The sequence below is a fragment of the Falco punctatus genome (genome assembly GCF_963210335.1).
Source record: "Falco punctatus genome assembly, chromosome: 3".
Lineage (NCBI taxonomy): Eukaryota > Metazoa > Chordata > Aves > Falconiformes > Falconidae > Falco > Falco punctatus.
In genome coordinates this window covers 18,614,232-18,634,192 of record NC_137582.1, presented here as the reverse complement: position 1 = coordinate 18,634,192, position 19,961 = coordinate 18,614,232, and the positions used below count along the sequence as shown (strand labels likewise).

General features: G+C 43.1%; 1 protein-coding gene across 8 annotated transcripts in view; it reads right to left on the bottom strand.

Moving 5' to 3' along the window:
• Window positions 1–19,926, bottom strand: part of ZHX1 (zinc fingers and homeoboxes 1) — a 31,273-nt gene extending 11,347 nt beyond the window's left edge. For 4 of the 8 annotated variants that reach the window (XR_013926560.1, XR_013926561.1, XR_013926562.1 and 1 more), the window contains exons 1-2: window positions 17,497–19,926; window positions 16,473–16,583 (exon numbers count right to left, since the gene is read on the bottom strand). The gene's annotated coding sequence lies outside the window, so the exon portion shown is untranslated. Of the gene's footprint in view, window positions 1–9,114; window positions 16,449–16,472; window positions 16,584–16,672; window positions 17,472–17,496 lie in introns of those variants that run through there. The other 4 variants (XM_080378205.1, XM_080378206.1, XM_080378208.1 and 1 more) reach the window with 4 other exon arrangements.
• Window positions 19,927–19,961: the final 35 nt, after the last annotated feature.

The following is a 19,961-nucleotide window of genomic DNA, read 5'->3' as shown; positions in this document are numbered from 1 at the left end:
AAAAGATGACTATCCTTTCTTCCTAACTCCCCAAATGTCATTCTCCACTTGAAGACCAATCCCAAACCAATAAAAGCTGATTGCTAGCACATGGCAATTAACTAAAATCTGTTTTCATGCTTCTATGCATTAACAGGGGCATGATTGATTGTGTGATCTGTACCAGAAAGAAAACACATTAAAGACTGATATAGCAAGCAGAAGCCAAACAAAATTATGTATTCTCTGCATTGAACTCCTTGTCCATTTCTAAGAAAAACTAAAGTACCACCAAATAAAGTGAGGCCTACAGAAATTCAGAGAATAAATATAATCTTAAATAGCATAGACTGGAGTGAATTTTGTCCCACAGGGACCACAACTAGTCTGTTGGAAATGATACACAAACTTCTGCAGAACGTTATAAACTCTGTAATAGTTTTCTTCCTGAAATAAAACCAGACACTAATTTCTCATACCAGAAATCCCATAGGTAAACGAATTTTTAGACAGTGGAACATCATCTGCTTCCCAAAGTGGGGGCATACTCAAGTTCAAAGGGAATACTCAGTAGCCGTTTCAGAAGGTTAGAACGGGAACAGCATGTAACAGGTTAAAAACTGAAGGCCAGCTTTGTTCATGACAAAGTCTTAAAGGAAAAAGAACAGTGTAAAAGGAACAAAGGCAGTTACAAGAAACGGGAACGGGAAAATAAATGCTATTTTTCATTGTACGATAAGATGATTCTTTTTTTTGTTATGGGAGGGCAGAAGCTGTGGATAGGAGTAATTCTTAGCTTCACATTTTTTCTTTAGGTAAAAGACTGAAGTGTTCATCCATAGCTGCTACTCCATAAGCTCTGTTTCTGAAACTGTGTGCCTCACCTCACTTTCCATAAAAAGCCTACTCAAATGTTTTTTAATTTAATTTAAAAATTAATTAATAAATTAATTAATAAATAAAATAAAATAAAAAATTAATAAAAAATAAATTAAACAATTTTAATTTAAAATTTTTTTAACAGTCACCATCTGCAGTACTTCTGTTCCTACATCCAAAGTGCACAGCCTGACATGATAGGCTTTTTATGCCAAGGATATGGTTACATGGCATTAAGGACACTGACAATGCTCCATAACTCTTGGGTAATCATCATTCCAGGATGACAATTACTTAATAGTACTGGACTTGAAAAATACCCTTCTTCCACAAGTTAATGCTGGCAGTCTGTAAAACTGCACAGAAGCGTAGAAGATACTTATTTTAATGTATATACAAAGTATGTATTGCAGGCCATTGTCTTTGCAGTGAAAGAACGATGAAGCAAAGCTAAATGGATCCATTTGTCTCTGTGTCCTGAGGGACAAGAGGTAGAGCGTTATTAACTGTGCTGCTTCTCTGTGGGGCTGGAGGGCTCTTGACAAAAGACAGACAACTGCCAAGACTCAGCGTTGAGCAATGCTCTTGGGGAAGAGCTGGGTGGTATTACCTAATCTTTCTGCAATCCTGAGTAAAATTTCAGAAATGCTAGAAATGCCCCTTTTCAAAAGCTACTTAACAGCCAGTTCTGCTGACTGAAATTGCAGTTTGAGAAGTGGCTGTGATACTCTTCAGTGCCTCATTCCTAGCGCTGCACATAGGATCTATACGCAGGGCAGCCTGAGGGAGTTTAAGGTCTTGCTGAAGGTCCAGTTGTGGGATGGCACAGAGTGCAAGTGAAAGCAACATTTGACCTGACATGCACTACTGAAGCATGCTGAAGGTAAGGAATAAAACGCGAAACCCGTCTAACAAATCAGTAAGTGTTTTCTCCAGTCCCCTCATTTATCCAATTGCATTTATGGTGCTTGCAAGCCACATCAACTTGCAACTGCAACACCTGCAGCCCTTTAACTAATCTCTGTACCACACCTGTTTGCAGTGGTTCAGTCTCCCTTAGGGTACACAGGCAGATTATCCTACCCCTCCACTGATTACCAATGGAGCAACATGTTTCTTTGATGAAAGCAGGTCCCAGAAAAAGAAAGATGCATCTACGCTCTTCCGACTATGCTGCATATGATTATTTTTTTTAAAGGATGCTGTAATTTCAAAACCCTGTTTAATTTAGGGCCATGAAGAACTACGACAGTATTCAATAAAATCTCAATAAAGCATGTTGCTTGCAATCTTCCCAGCCTTCTTTTCTCTACAGACTTTACAGAAACCTCCATTCCCTTCTCCCTGGTGCTAACGGGATTACTCCATCTGTAGCGCCCTGCTTGACATGTTCTCTCAGTTTACGAGGCTATTATGAAAACTCACACTCAATTTATCAAACCAATTATGCATCATCCTTGTACTTTGGTTCCTCTAAAACACTCTCCTATACTGTTTACAGTAATGCCATGTGGGACCTCACCATGTATCTTGACTTCAGTAAGGTTTTGCAACGTCCCATCCCAGCAGGCCAGTAACACCAGCAAAAAAGAAAATCGGATTGGCTTGACATAGTCTGGTTTTGACAAATCCACCTTTTTAACAATCTTGTTACAATCCTCTAGGTTCTTACAGACTGTTCTTTAGTAAACTCCGTATCATCCTGTGAACAAAGATCCCGTTAACCGATCTGCAATCCCCTATGTGTTCTCCTCCTCTGCTCATGCCTCTCCCTCACTTAAGACTAGGTAGTATGTTTGCCTGTCTCAAGTCCGCTGAGACCTCCCCCCATCCTCCATGAACTCCTGAAGGTCATCACTGATGGTTCCGAGATTGCTTTGGCTTGTCCCTTACATACTTTATGGTCAAAGACATGACTTAATATTGTGTAAGATTATTTAATTTTTTTTTAATTTTTATCTGGACTGTATTTTTATCCCTCAGTGTTAATATTGACATTATATTCTACCATTTGGTTTATAATTAAATATTACAGGTGTTTGCTTTATGTCAAAAGCATCATTTTTCCATTAAAGAATCTGGAGAAAAATCCTCAGTTAGTTGCACTCTTAACCACAGAATGACAGGATGGTTGGGGTTGGAAGGGACCTCTGGAGATCATCTAGTCCAGCCCACTGCTAAAGCAGGTTCTCCTAGAGCAGGTACTCTCTCAAGACATTCATCACTGCAATCCTCTTCTGTAATTTTACCTCAGATTCTCATACATTTGATATTCCTAGCAAAACCAGCCCATGAAACAGACTTTCTTATGTTCCTGGAAAAATTAAGTACAGGCATACTTTTTTGAAGATCCAGGGTCTTATACTTTACCTTTGAGCAATTAATTGCTCAGGACACTGCTCTTCAGAAACAGATCATAAACAGTTAATAATCTCAAGTCATTAATATTTATAATACGACATATTTATTCCGGAGCGGAATACAACATTTGAAGTTGTCTCTATAGTTATATCTATTGGATAAAGACTTATATAAATATTTTCTAAATGCAGCCAGAAACTTCTGCCCTTCTGGTTATAGTTTGAGAAGGAAAAGACAAAAGCTGACAGCAGAAGCCACATGTAAAAGAACCTGTTTCTAGGAGTAATTTTTTTACCCACCTTTTCCTTCCTTCCCCCAAACAGGAGTACCTCATGCAGCAAGAAAACAGATGCGTTTACAGAAAGCGTTCACTGCATGTTCAGGTTATATGCTTTATGCAAAGGCATTTCTCCCTGCTTACTGTTTGACACTTCCATCCAGTGTACAAGTGAAGCGTGCCACCAAAAAATCCAAACCCATGTAATGTGATTTTAAGTACATGCACAAACAGGGTGTCTCAGGAGAGATGAAGCAATAGAAACTGATTCTAACTTTTAAAATCACCTAGATTATGAATTGCCTATGACCTCTCTCAACACAGGAAGCATTGTTTTGTCTTCTCCTTATAGAGTCTAATTAGTCCTTGACAAGATGCAGTTGCTGATCCTTTGTTTAGCTTCCTTCTAACTCTCACCACTTATTCAGAGTAGACGTATCCATGTCAAAAACTGTTCTCTACAGAGCTCAGTATAGGCTAATCTGCTCTGATCTTTGCTGCCTGTCAGCTAGAAGGGTGAAGAACTTTGTTTCACAGCGCCATTTTCTTCAGTTGTTCATTATCTGCAAAGTTCGAAGGGCATTACTGCTTGTGAATCCAAAATAAAGCCAAACCTCTATCTAAACCCTGCAATATTCACATTTGATTCCCATTTTAAAATGAGGTCAGGTTCTAATTCAACATGGAAGCAAAACCTGTCAAACTGATTTCAGCAGGACTTCACATGTGCTACAAAGATAAGGGCATGCTTGGGGTCCTTGCCACATTACAGTCTGTAATGAAGGAGGCACGTACCAAAAGCTACTGTCCTGCCTGCCCACAGCCAGCTTCAGGGTATGCAACAGGCAGAGCCGCGCTGGAGCGCTGGGAAGCTGACAACAAAGCCCAGCAGAGGCTGGAAGGAGCCTGCCACAGAACACGCGGCCAGCCCTTCTCAGTTACCTCCTATCCCCGCTGGTTTTAGTGGGTAACAAGCAGGTTTCATCAAAGCAGACTTCAGAATTTCAGGGCCACCTGAAGTGACCACTAAATGACCTAGATTACCTTAATTACAAAATATCCCCCAGGACCTCCCCAGTGAGAACAGTAATTTATGCCACTGCTTTTGACACACAAAGCCATAACCAGTTTTTATGTCTGATCATGTAAAAGCTACTGATCCAGTGTGACAAGTACTTAACAATCACAGGTGCACTGATAAAGCAGCAGCTTTCACATATATGGTGCACGTCCCTGCTCCTCAGTCACATAAGCATGTATTTTCCATGTCATCCATCCAGTCACCTCGGCAGCAAAACCTCACGCAGGCAGTTCTTTTTCTTTTTTTTTTTGACCCCTAAAGTGTTCAATTTTACTTGTGAGCACTCTACCTTAACACCTCTGCATGATTATTCTTGAGGGTGAGTATGAGGCTTATGTAAATGCTTATCATACCCAATAAAATGGCAGCAGAGTTAGGGATACTTTTTTTGCATGGTTACAGCTCAATTTTCTTTTGCTTGCTGTGCTATTACATAGAAAAAGAAAAGGAGGAAGAAATAAGTTATTGACACAGAAAGATTTTTAAAAGTAGTTGGGGTTGAACAACCATTTAATTCAACCCCCAAAATGCTTCATACTGGCTTTTAAAAAAATAGAACAGTAAAAGATTATTAATTTTTAAATTGTTTATCAAAAAAATTTCTCCTTAAAACATAAACCCAAAAGGTTTTATTCTCCTGGGTTCCTTCTTTAAAATGGAGGAATCTGGCACAGATATGATTTCACAACATGTTCCTTTCAACTTGAATCTGCGTATTTTTTTTCCCCCAGATGAAAAATTTCTAAAGACCTTAGTTTTCCCAGGCCCTGACTAGTGCTGGAAGTACAAGACCTTCCTTTCACTTCCTGGAGTTCATGTCCCTAGACACCTTTCAGCTTCTTCAGAGACCAAAGCAGCAGTCCTACAGATGGTCTGCTAGATAGCCCGACTCATTCTCTAATCATCCCTCCTGCTATACAGGAACCCCCGCGCTTTTAAAGGTGACACAGCTGAGCACAGATTGTCTCCTTCTCTCCCCCTCCTCCACTGATTACAACTAACTGTACGCACCCTTGTCACACTGGAAACCAGACTTCAAATCGGCAGCTATCTGCTTTCATTAGTATTTGCCTGTCACCGTAGCAAAATGGTATCTTTTCAACAGCAATTAAGAGTATTGGGAGCATTCTACCCTTAAACAAGGGGGATAGGTCTCAGGGCTTACCAGCTCCCAGTGCTTTTATACCTCCTGCTAGGTCAGCGGCATTTGCAGGAGCAGGAGAAGCAGCAGCATGCTTTAAGGACTACACAGATGCATGCCAATACAATAGCCTAGACAGATGGAGGAGGAGAATCCATTTAATACAGGTGGTTTAAAGCAGCCTGCAAGTGTGCATGACAGGCAAAAGCATGATCAAGAGCAGGTAACAAAAAATCCTACAAATTCTACCTTGGATACAAAAAACGTAGTGATACGTTATGACTCATAATTCTGCCAATTTTTTATTTATTTTTACAAGCAGAACGCGTTTCTCAGACCTCAGGGCTAGATCCTTGGCAAATTTCAAGTTCCTGCGTCAAATCCCTGAGGCACAGAACTGTTCAGAAAAAAAAAGATAATACAGCTTTTACACTGAGATTGCTTCTCTTGCTTTCCCTGCTTCCCTCCTCACTGTTAATTTTGCTCTTGAACCAGCTGAATGTTCCCCCAAAACCCAAAGAGAGAACAAAACCAGCCTCCAGATAGAAATGAGGTGTGAGAAATTCTCATTTCAACTATCATTAGAAACTGAAAACAGGGACTTACGATGGACTTGCCAGGTGACACTAATATGCACTGCTACATGATCTGCAAGTATATGCATACACCAGGATACAGATGGTAATTTAAGTAACTTGTAAAGGATCCCAAAATACTTGAAATAAATGTATAAATCCAGTACTTGTGTATGCCAGTGTTTAAAAATGAGGATAAAGCAAGGACTTGGGAGGGTCACTTGAAAAGCAAAAAAATTACAGTTCTACTGCATGAGCCTGGGTTATCGCATGTCATGGTGAAGGTTTTAAGGCATATTATCAAGGCTGCAACTACTCTTTAGAGGCTCCTCTACCACTTAGGCCACCACTTAGGGCTTCTACTCTCATGTGCTTCCTCACAACTTCTTATGCATGCCCCAGACCCACCTGTTTCCCACACCATGCCCTCCTTAAAGCCTCCTCCAGCCTTTCAGGTCTGATACTACTTTGTGAGAAGGTCAAGGTGCACAGAGTGCATCAGACGTCCTTTATTTTCTGATAATGATTTGTTTCTCCACTTAGGAAGTAAAGAATGGGACTTCAGAGCTGGTTTTTTTAAAGGGTTTCTTTAACGTGGCTCCAGAATGCTTCCAGTGTCACGTAACAGCTTTACAATTTAAGCTGAATCGCCTAAGTTAAGGACAGGCAAAAGCAAGAACTCATCTAGTCCCTACTGACAGACTCATCCATACTGGAGAGATGCAGAAAAACACCTGTGTCTATGCCTGCAAGCACAGCTGATCTTATAGAAGTTCTTCAGGACGTTATTTATCCTCTGACCTGATCCAACCAATGCTTGTCATGCAGCAGCACTTTCACAACACAAATACAACACTTCAGTTTCCCTCTCCATATCCAGGGTACTCAGTCACTGCTATTAAGTACAAGTATTCCCAGTGCAACACTCATTACTGTCAGGACAAGGGCAAGACTGTCAAGCCAACTCAGGTTTACCTGCCACTCACTGCACACCAGCATGTTCTTGGTCTGCTACAGATGATCACCACTTTAGGGGCGTGGTGACAGTAGAGTCAAGGCAAGGAATTGTAACCAGCTGTCCGGAGAGGTTGTGGACATCTGCTAGGGACTTTTAAGGAATTTCCATTCTTGGAAGTTTTCAAAACTTGGTAAGACCCTGAACAAGCTTATCTATCTGCACAGTTATCTATCTGCACTATCTATCCACTTTTTGCTTTGAGCAAGAGGCTGGACTAGCTGATCTCCAAAAGTCCCTTCAACTCTTGATTTTTCTCCCCAGGATTTGGGAATTTTTCAGCTTATAACTAAAAGGAAGGAGGGTAGTCCAAGCTGTGTGCATAAACACTCTCTGCAGGTCTCAACTATCTAGTAAAATACCACTGTGTACCAAGCTAACCTTTGCAAAAAGCGAAGCATTTTTATTTGCAACAGCGACCTGACTCCATCCCCCTGCTGAGTACTGTACTGTACTCCTTAGACACTCCCGCTGATTTCTGTGGGAGATGTCTTATTCTGTGTGTGACAAAGACTGATCCCCCCTCTACCCCCCTGCCATCATGCATTCACAGAATGGATAAACATTGTTTACTGCCAATCAGCCCAGAGACAAAAAAGGTATAACATAGGGGACCACAGAGCCTTCCAAGTATAACATGTGGAATAAAAAGCTGAATCTCGAAGTCTGGTCACCCACTGAAGTCAGAGAGATGACTGTGTACTCAAGTTACTGTAGAGTAATGAAGGGTCTGAAAGAGTCAGCAGACCAGAACAAGTATCCGAGCCCATGGCACCAGGGAGCAGAGGGCTTGCAGTGACCGTATTTAACATGTTCTGCTCCACAAGCACTACCGGACTAGAAGCCCAGCAGAAGCCCGATGCTGTCCCACACTGCTCCCAGCTCACCTGAGTGAAGGCCTTCGATGCAGCAGCAAAGCAACCCAGCAAGAATCATCATCTTTCAGACTTGTTCCCAGGAGCTCCACTGTTATCCAGGCTGACACCCCAAACTTTTGACTGTGAACATCACCTCCATGACTGACTTTCAACCAGCCATGTGACCCCTCTCCTAACTGCCCTGCTCGAGAGGACAACCCCCAGTTCGGGAGCCACCAGCCAAGGACAGCTGGAGGCTGCACCTTCTGCCCTGTTCTGCAGGAGCTGCCTGTCATGTGAGCAACCCTTGCAGGAGAAACACAGCCCTCTGATGTTCAGGCCTGGCAGGGAAGTAAGAGAGAGGATTACTGAAAACAGACTACCCAGTTTCACTTTTTGTCTCTGGCATACTAGCATAATGGTGCAAAGTCAGCACAACAGGATTTAAGTGGAAAGTATGTAGTTAACTGAAACACTCTGCTTAAAATGAATGGGGAGGCTGTGCTTAAAATTAAATTCATTAAAAAGAATCTGTGGGGCTGCTTTCTTCTTTTTTGCATTAGATTTAAACACCTTCAAAAAATCAGATTAGTTCTGTTTTAAAATATATAGGTAGCTTGAAGCTGCATAAATATCCTAGGGTCAAAATCATACTCCTTCTGATTTAAATGAGAATAAGCAGTAGAATTTTACTTTAAAATACTGTACCTGTTGATAAAAAGCACATTTAAGAAGCAACAAAGAAGCCCCCCCCCCCCGAAAATTACACAGCATAAAACAGGACAGCAGCAGAGCTGGGGGGCAGGGAAGGAAGACAAGAATCAATATTATGTTTAAACCGCCCATTATTGAGAGTAGGAAAAGCAAAGTTTTAGTCAGAAACACTTTGTTAATTTACATTAATGTTTCAGGATCACACTGAACATCCTCTTATATGAGTAACACCTACCTAATTCACCAACATTAAACCAGTCATGCTCATTAAGAGTACCGATGACTGCCTGAAGTACTGTTCTGTAAACAGACAAGTTTTTATTAATGGAATAAAAGCACTGAAGAAAAAAAAAAGAATATTAAACCAGACAATTTTAGTTTGTATAATTATTTTTCTTTTTAGAAACAAGTGATCATAGTTAACCAAGTTGGAAATTCTTAGTGAAAAGATGTAATTAGTGGCAGTCAATGATTAACCTTATAGACAGACATCCACTTTGTAGACAGCTGCACTGAGTGAAGATCCAAATTATATTCTGAATGACAGAAGTGTCCTGCCTCAAAGCTGAAAAAGCAGGACAGGTTGTTTTCTGTGTAATACCTCCAATTCAGGTTTGAGCATGAGCTCTGCCAGGGCTAAAAATCTTAACAGACATGGATATGTCATCACCAAAACAATAAACTGAACCTAGTAAGTATAAAAAAGTATCATATTTTGTCTCATAAATCCATAGGTTTTTTTAAAAAAAAGCAGTCATGCTTGGATAAATGTATTATTAAGATATTGTACGTATTTACAGTAGTTTCATTACTAATACAGACATCTTTTGCCATTTAGGGGAATTTTAAATCAAATTTTAATTTCCAACCAAATGCAGTTTGATATAAAATGGGAATAACAGGAACTAATCATTATCTGAAAAACAAGATATTCGTAATTCACCATTTCCTAAGAAAATGACAAAAAGTAAAAATTAACTCTGATGAGTGTATATTAAGATAAAGGACTGTATAAAATAAACACTCACCAATATAATTTATCCCTTTACAGAACAAAACTGTGCAAACTACCACAATATCAAACAATGAGAATCACTCGCCATTTATGAAAGTCATCAAAATAACAAATGCAAATCCAGATTAGAAGAAATCATTTAGAGCAAGATTCCCTACATGCAGATATAAACTGTGATTAAATCACCTATTTAAAACCATTTTGATTTCTATCAATTATTCCAGTTCCCATATATTAGGATTATTTTTTAATTAATACATTAGTTAAATGATATCTGGAGGGAGATCAGGGGAATACAAAGATTGGTAAGGAGGGGCAGGACAAACACATCTAGTGTCATTATTAAATCAACCAAATTAGAAGAGCCCAGGATATGACTGGGGTGCGGTACTCAAGGAGAATGTTTATGAGTGTCCAAGTTTAGCATAACAGAATAGGCAGGCCTGGAAACCCCATGGGAATAAGACGCATCTGTTGTTGTAGGCAGCCCCAGCAAAATGTTACTGGTTCAGTAGCCCGAGGCAAGCTTTTATTTTTTTTTTTCCCCTTTTCCCTTTTTTGACAGCCAAGTAAAATATTAGCTTGCCTTTTTTTTTTTTTTTTTTGCCATCGTCAAGCTGAGGCCGGGTGAGAATATTTTGTGTCTAGACTAATAAATGTTTGTAAAGATTTTGCAAGAGTGGTTTATGGGAACAGAATCCACTTTTTGTTTTTCTGCTGGAAAAAGCAGCATTAAAAGCAAACGAGCACCATCATGCATTTGTTTCAAATTGCATATTACAGCACTGCTATTTTGTGTGCAATCAATACATAATTTGGAAGAAAAATGCTTTTAAAATTCAAAGCTATCCCTGAGCAGCTAAGGTTCTCTTGGAAACTGAAGGAGGAGTCTGAAATTATTGTTCTTTTGTTTGCATCCCCCAGCGGGAAAGGCAGCACACAACTAGAAACCACTGTGCTTTGAGGCAGCATGAATCATTAAGAATAAAGATCAACTCCCCTTCATTTAAGCATTAGATATTAAAACTGAATCTAGGACAAAGGTAAACTAAACAGACTTTCCTTCCCAAGCAGTTATTGGGTTAAATAAAATATGAAAGGGACTATATAAATCTTGTAACTTCCTCTACTGAAATTAAAAAAGATACTTACATTTCATAAAACATGGCCTGCCTAGATCCCAATTACAAGCATCAACTTAATCAGTGGAAATTACTTGCGATACACATGGGCCAAAAGCTACATTTTCTTTTTAGTACTTGTTTTGGAGGGCGGGGTATCTCAAGATGAAATGGCTGACTGAGCTTTTTATTTCATTGCTTTGGATGGAAATGACTGATTCTTTCCACACAAAGTTGTGCAGAAGAAGCTGCTCTGGTGCAAAGCCATCTTCAGTCCCAACCCGCCAGCAAGCTCTCACCCTCAGCTAGCCTCTCCCTCTCTCGGGTCAGCTCTCTGCAGCATCCAGACTTAAAACCTTGCCTGGTAAGGAAGAGGGCTCCTGTTCATCAATTCACAGATAGTAACTTCATGAGGATTACATCCATAAATAGGACATTCACTCATATAAAGGAACATACATTGCAAATTGCACCTTTAGAATTAGATCATGCCCATATGCATCTGGCCTAAATTGCACTAAAAGTATTGCTTGCTCTTTGTCAGTAAGCATGTGTGACCACAGGGTATGGTGTTCACACTCTCATTACCCACGCAAATATCAACGTACTGGAAAGCTTTCAGAACAAAGGGTGGTGAAGTAAAATTTCAGTGTATTCAGTAACGTAAAACTTCTCCCTCTCTGAACATCATATACAATGATTAATGTATATTTCTAAGGATGTGCATATGCGACAATTTCTTTACTATGTGTGGAAAGAAGAAACTTAGCTCAATATTACTCTTTTTCTCACCTCTTCCCTCCTTTTCCCAAAAGAAACAAACAGCTGATATTAATAAGGCCTTATTTTTCCCCTGGAGGAACCCAGGAACTAGAGTATTAAAGAAATAAAAGCTACTTCTGAAGAATCATGTTTAAAATGAATGTTTGTGGATTGTAAGATAGAACACCCAAAGTTTTAATAATCTCAGAAAAAAACCCCAAAGTCTCCTTGTATCTTAAAGTATTTCTTTTAATAAAATAATTTGTTCTCTATTCACCCACAAACTCCTCCAGCAAATCTAAGTAAAACGTATTAAGAAGTCACCTTTGAAAAGCACTCAAAAGATACAAGGAGTAAGGTTGTGTCATTTGTATCACATTTAAACAGAAACCTACAATGCCAGCAGGGATCTCATACAGGCACCGATTCCTCAGACCAATCCATGCACAAAAAACTAGAACTCACGTGACATTCCAGGTACTGTGAACCTTTTGTCAGACCAGTTCCCTACTGAGAAGTTTTGAGCACAGAGAGCCAGCCATAAGTACTCAACATTGCAAACAAGGCTGGACATTGTGCAGTGCTGAATGCTCCAAAAATTCCACCGAAGCTACAAGTATGTTTCCTCTTGCTGAGAATCCTACTGAGAAACAGAAACCCCCGAGTCCTCATGCTTGCTCCACCTAGCTCACTTGGCAACTGCTGCCAAGTGCCCAACTACTGCTGATACAGCTGCTGATAAAGCTCTGATTTGCAGTGCGCCCTCAGCTCCAACTGGTGTTGCTGAAGGCAGCTGACCTACGTATAAAAAGGCAGTATTTGTATACTTCAAAAGTATTCTTAAGATTAACTACGAATCTGGACTTTTTGAAGAAGCACACAGCTGTAACTAAGGTTTAACCACCCGTCTTCTACACCCCAGACAGTAATGATTGTTCTTTACTGCCTCCTTCCCCCATTGTGTCCCCTTTACTCTTTTTAGGACATATGACATTCCTAGATCTCATTTTGACCTAATTAACAAACCACAGCCTTACACCCATGCACAGAGCCAGTAGGGGAGTTTAAAAATAAATAGCATTTTGACATACGAAGCGTGTCTTCATCCCTGTGTTACAATGGAAAGCCAATCATGTTAGTACGATGTTTTGTTTAGGCTAATATACCTTAATTTTTAGGAAAGCCAAGGCTTGAGACCTCTACCAATATTGCCCCAGACTATACAAACATGTATTTCCATTTATGAAGTTCTTAGCACTTCTTTAAGGCAAGACAATGTTAAAATAATCACACTCGTAACCTATAAATAAGGATTCAAGCCTTAAAATCTATATAAAATGATTGCCTAATTCACAGTATTCATTGTAAGCTAACAGCCATTTCCCATCCAATATATGTGGGTCGTAAGATGCTTGAAGATTCAGAGTGCTGAACATGTGGAACTTTTACCACAACCATTAGGAAGTTCAAAAGCTCATTTCTGTCCTTCTGTCTGGTGGGGTGAATTTGGCGCTCAAAACAGTCAACAGAACGATGCTGGCTTTGCCAAACAGCGAGGGCTGGTGTTATGCATGCCTCATTACACAGTTCTGTCTGCCCACTGTTTAAGCAAAACTGCCAGCCTTCAAGGCTTGCTTGAGCAGCGACTTCAAATTGTGGGTCCCCTGGCAGCATGTTACATTCTTTCAACTCCTAGTGAAACCAACAGTTGAGGAAGGTGAGCAGCAGATCGCAAAATCCACTGGGGATAGCCAAGTTGCACTGAGTGAACCTCAAATACCAAACTCACTTTCTTAAAACAGCTCCAAACACCATTTGAAGCCTGCTCTTTGGAAGTAGAATATATTGAGATTCTTTAGACCTCTTAGGCACAAGCAGAGGTCACACTGCTAAAGGATGTCTGCAACATTAAGTTCTTTGTAATCTTTGACATCATTTAAGGAATGCAAAAAGTAGCATAGAGGTTTTTTTACCATTTTTCCTAAAGGTTCTCCCATCAAGCCACATCGTTCCTCTTTCAGTCATCAGCAATCTTCCTAGCTTCTGTGCTTCAATATGATACTGCTCTTTTTATAATTTGAATGGTCTAATAAATGTACTCTCCAGTTCTTTCCCCTTTAAGAATGTATTATTTTTCACTGAATTCTATTTAACATTTGCTATGATCTCAAAGCTCTTAAGGATAAATATGCGGTACACATCTTTCCACAAGTGACAACACCGGACTTTTGCTCAATTTGAGCTGAATTCTTAAGTTGGTTAGACAGGATCCACTGGCAGTAGAGACACCACTGTTCTATGAAATACAATTGAGTTCACTGAACTCCGAAGGATATTAAAAAGACTTGAGTGGACCTTCTGAAGTTCCTTCCAGTTCCTTGAGGGAAAGATAACAGAACTGGAAATGAACCATCAGTTAAAGTGACACAAGGCACAGATTAAATGCCATCTGGCTGCTACAGGGTAAGGAAACGTATCTTTTTTGGTGGCTTCCACCTCCACAGAAGAAACAACTGTTTATGCAGCAAAGTGATCTGAATATTTGGGAAAGTCCTTAACTAGCCACAAAAAAAAAAAAAAAAAAAAAAAAAAAAAAAAAAGAGAAAAAAAAGAAAAAAAAAGAAGAGAAGATGAACTGGAAGAAAGGCAATACATTGGAATTAGTAATAATACTAGTAATAATGCTGAAAACATAAGTAATCACACCCCTTTCACAGCCTGAAGAACGAAGCTGCTTTAATGCCCAATTTGACAATATGAGAAACTGAAAGAATAACAAATGGAAACTGTAATCTTATAGGTATATATTCAACAAAGGTGATGCTACTGACACGTAGTGGGGAGGCACATGAGTAGAACACCAAGATCAATATTGCTGCCTATTTAGGAAATAGCAAGTAAACAAACGAAAAAGGGGAAACGGTACTATACTGAAAATTGCATCACTTGTAAACAAGTCACTGACAATTCAGAGGTGAACCATCTTGGACATGTACGGATCAATGACCCCACATCTAAAGCACAAGGAGAGGGAATATCGACCATTCATACACAGAAGAGAACATGTACTCAGCTAAAAATGTTCAGAACCTTCCCTCATGCCACGACCAACCCTATTACCACACATAACTTTATTTTCATCAACAGACACTGAAAAAATAATTCTGTAAATTTTGCAACAGGTCCAGCATTTCTAAAAATTAGAAAACATAGAAATACTGAATCTGACGCCATGGAATTCTTGACTAGATCTCAGACTGAAAGGTAAAGAGAAACTGATCACCAAAATAAAGATTAGCCACAGCTTGGCTACAAGTGATTGTGACTTGGTTATATTTATTATGTGCAAACAGAAGAAAACTCAGTTTATATGTACTTGGTGCTTTAAACATTCCAGTTTCATAAAGATGGAAGAAATCCTCAGACCACGTATAATTGAATGTGACTTCAAAGATACAGGGCTACTTTTTAAATAAGACTCCTCTGAAGTCACACTCAAACAAAAGGGTTACCAACCATAGCCAGATGAAAAAGTTAACCAAAATTTAATCCTTTCCCTCAGACTACATGGAGGCACAAGGGGGGAGATCAAGGATAGCAATAAGCTTAAGTGAAATACTTTTATAGACTGCTCAGCAATTCAGAAGACACAAGAAACAGTCCTTTCGGTACAGTAGGGACAAAAGGAATCCTAACCATAGTGCAAAGTCCACTATTTCTTCAGTACCGAGAAACCTACCAAAGGCAGAAGTGTTCAATACATAGCTCTAACAATCTCCAATGATGTATTGGTACGCAGTGATAAATATTGCCTGTTCCAAGAATAATGAACAACAGTGACAAATAACAGCAATTAAGGCTAGACACACCAGGACACTGGATCCAGCTACAGCGCACACAGGTCATCCAGGGTGTTGCAAGAGAGGGAATAATCCAGAAGAGAGTCGTAAGAAACATTAAGGGAATACAGAAATACGCCTCACAAGGAAAAGCTCTACCTCAACCTGCTATGTTTCACAAAGACAAGTTTGGGGACAATCATAGCATACACACACATTACCCAAATGCAATAGTACAGGGCTCTTCAGTCTAGCAAAGATACGAGAACCACTAGTCTCAAGTTAAAAGCAATTCGGTTCTGAAAAAAAGCATCTACTTCTCATCGGCTCAGGGGAATTCAGTTAACAACACAAGCGAAACAGACTGCCTTGCTGGCAATGTTTGAATACAGTAACAAAAGGGTTTTCCAAACGATGCCTGCTCGCTCAAAGAGAATGTAATTCAGTTTGCATCACGCAGGTTGTTTCGAAACGTTTTCTCCCAAGTACTCACAAGCTTTCTTTTCCTGCAAGAAATCCTTCTAAGCAAGAACAAACAAAACCCATGCTGCTGGGCAAAACCAACAGCCCAGCTTTCACAATTCCTCTCTCGTTCCTACATTTAATGCAGTATTTGTTTTGAGATAACAGCTTCCATAACAAAATCCACTTTTCATTTATACAATGCTTATACGCACTTCGGCGTGCCCAAGACGCTCTCTGTACGGCACCTATTCCAGCCTGCAGACCAAGAGACATCCAAGCCTTTGCTATTTTACATGAACGATGCCCTATGCCAAGTAAACTTCTCCATCCTCCTGCTAACTAACCCACCAGAAAGTCCAAGCAGCTCAAAAACAACGCACAAGGAACCTACCAGATAACGTTCACTACTGCAGATACTCTGAGCTCTTTTGGAGATCCAGGACTGCCTCCATTACAGGGTTTATGGAAGTCGGTGTCGATCTCCAGTGCTGCACGCCCTGATCTAGGAGAGAGCCGAGCGTCAGAACGCACCCCAAAACCCAGACACCCCCAGAGCAGGACACCAGGCATGTTCCCCGACCGTGCACATACACTGCACCGCTCCTCCGCGCTCGCCCCCGCGCCGCAGCGCCGCGGGATGCGAGACGACTCCGGAGCCAGAGGAACTTCATGGCTCGTCGGCTGCCGCCGGTCAGTCCGCCCGTCCGTCCGTCCGCCGGTCGGTGCCGCCGCCAGCCCGGGCGTGCGCAGCCCGGTGACAGCGGGCGGGGACTCGCCAGCTCCTGCGGGCGCCCCGGGACTGAACTTCTCGACTCTCCTTTGCCGGCTGACGAGTCAGACGGAGCCTCCTCCGCCCTGTGGCGAGTACAGCCACGCACAGGCGCCCGGCTTCGCAGCTGGCACAAGGCGGAGGCAGGAAGGACCGGGAGCGGAGACAGTCCTCGGGGCTCGGAGGGGCTCAACCCTCCTACCGGCCGGGCCGGGCCGGGGGGGCACGCAACGGTCCCCTTCGAAGTTACGCCCCGGCTCTACCCCGCTGCGGCTCCCCCAGCCTGCGCGGAGCCCACCGCCCCCGGCAGGCGATGGCCCCTGGCCGCGGGGACAGCGCCGGCCGCTCGCCCGCCCGCCGCCGCCAGACAATAGGGAGGCGGGCGGGGCGCGGCCGGCCCACGGCGCCCACCCCGCGGGCGGCAGCAGGGCGCCCGCCCCCGCCGGCCAGGAGCCGCCCTTGCCCTGGGGAGGCGCGGGGCGGCGGCGCTGCTCCGGCCCCGCCGGGGGAGCACCTGGCCCGCTCCCCGGGGGGAAGCGGGGGCGTGCGGGGGCACGCCTCCCCGGGGGGGCCGCCCTCCCACCTCCCGGCGCCGAGAGCCCCCTCTCCGCCCGCGCCAGAGGCGGCGGGAGACGCGAGCCCCTACCTGACGGCGCTGCTCCGCCTCGCCCCCTCAGCCCGCGCCCGCGCCGCCCGCCTGCCTGCCCGCCTGCGCTCACGGCCGCGCCGCCATCTTGCGTTTCACAAACTACTGCACTTCTTTTGGGGCGGGGGGGCGGCGGGTGAGCCGGGAACTCCCAACGCCGCCGGCCGCCCGGGCCCTCGCGTCGCCGCCGCCCGCAGCGCCCACTCGCATCCTCCCGGCGCCTCGCTGCCCCGGGGCGGGTGCGCGGGGAGGCCGGGCAGCGGCGGCCGGTGCCTCAGCCTCCCTGGCAGGGAGCGGGGGCGGAGCCGTTCCGCCGCCCCGCCGCCGCCCCGCCCGTCAGGCGGCGGACACTAGCCGGAGGACGGCCCGGCCCCGCCGAGGCAGCGGCCGCCCGCGGGGGCTGCCCCGGAGCCGCAGCCTGCCGCCGCCGCTCTCCTGAGGCGAGCAGCCCGAGGCGCGGCGGCTGCGGCAGGCAGGAGCGGGGGCGGCAGGCCGGGCGCTCCCGGGTGGCAGCGGCGCCTTCGCAGCCCGCTCCTCCGCCGCCGACAAACTTCAGCTCCGCGCCGGAGCCTCCCGCCACACACCCCGGCGGGGGTCGGGGACGGCGGCGGCGCCAGCCCCGGGAGGGCGCGTCCTCTGTCGCCGGCCCCGACTTCCCCTCAGGCGCCCGCAGCGGCCGCCGAGTGAGGACGTTGCCGCAAGCTCCAGAGCCCCGAGCCGGGGGCGAGCGAGCACAAAAGTAACGGCTGGGGGGGGTGGGTGGGAACCACACACCCCCAGCCCCAGTTTTTGGGCTTTAGTTACAGAACTTGGGAGAAAGAGGTCTCTACCTTTTACTACATACCTACCTATAGATTTTAGTCAATACTGAGTTTAAACTCCCACTGCCCATGGCTCGTCAAAAACATTGCGTTTCTACACACTTCTCTCAGAGCCGTTGGCCACTTTGCTTCAGTCACGGGGAGTACAGTTGTTCCCGAGAAAGAAAAAGTAAGGTGGCTCAGGGGAACCACCAAGCTCACCCCTACCCATCAGTCATGGAACACCAAGACCGACAGAACCTACAGAACCCTAGCTGTACAGCTACAGCAGCTTGTGGAGACACATGGCGTGAAGAGGTTTGATCAAAGCTTTGAAGTTCTGATCCCAGGAATGTTTCTGGTTCCTCAGCCCACACTCTTGCTCCTGGTCAGTTCTTTAGCTCCCTTGGGGAATGTGGTCAGCAAACCACCCCACATCCCACTGGACATTGTCAACAGCAGCCATGGTGGAGATCCAGTTAAGGAAAATGAGGTCAATTCCTTCATCACGTTTCCACTGTAATGCATTGGATTAAAATGTAAATTTTCAAGATAGTTTTTCTTTCTCCTGTACCAGCCTTTGCTGTATAACCAAGATGCCGCGCGAGTGGGGCAAGCCTGCTGCCAGACAGTTATTTTAAAGTCTTAAGACTTTCAAGTGCAAGGTTGTTAACTATCAAAATTATTGTGATTAAAACAGAGCATGCAAAAGCCCCCAAAAAGGTGATTGATTTTTTTTATTAATACCCATCCAAACAATACAGAGAAAAAATTCTGCACTGCGCACAAATATTTGGACAAACAGACTAGAAAGAAACCAAAAAGGAAGACTAGAACATTCCTAAGAAACCAAACACAAGTAGAGGGATCGCCGGCATTCAGCATCACCAGACACTGTGTCCTTGAGATGACGTAACACAGCAGCAATGTATAATCGTGCCACATACTCTATCACCACGGATATAAAATTTTATTCTCATCCAATTAAACTTTACCCATCTTATTCTGAAGTTTTCTTAAAAATAACTGTCAAATTCACCAAGAGAAATTTTCTCTGCTGGTTTGGAGAGGCATACATCTTCAAAATGGGGTACTGCTTTGCTTTTTACTGAAATATACTTACCCCAAACACCACATTCATTTTTATGTCATAGGCAGGTACCATTCTCTCCAGGTAACTAGAAAACTATTTACAATTTAATTCAACTACAAGCCACCTGATCTGCAACTGACAATTTATGTTAAAATGCTGTTCTCCAGCATCAAGACGATTGTCATTATTGCAAGCAAGACTAAAGTTTACCTCAGAAAGTTACAGCAGTAAATCTTGCTTTGTTTCAAGTTATGGCATATTTTTGGCCTGTCAAAAAAGCAGCTAGCAAAAAGTCTTACAGCACTTTTCTTCCGCATAATTTCTTTAGGTTGTTAATTCTAGGAAAGCCACTTGAAGTGCTATCAGGTAATTAAAAAAATAATTACCTCTGAACTGCATTAAGGGGTTTCTAGAAGGATTTACTTTTCATGTACTGACATAAGATTTAATTTAAACCTTTATGTAATAATATGCAGTGGACTATACACACCACAGACTACTTCAGAGGACTGTATTCCCACAAGGTGGAAAACAATGATAAAATTTTATCAAGTTTTTGATCATTTTCTTTT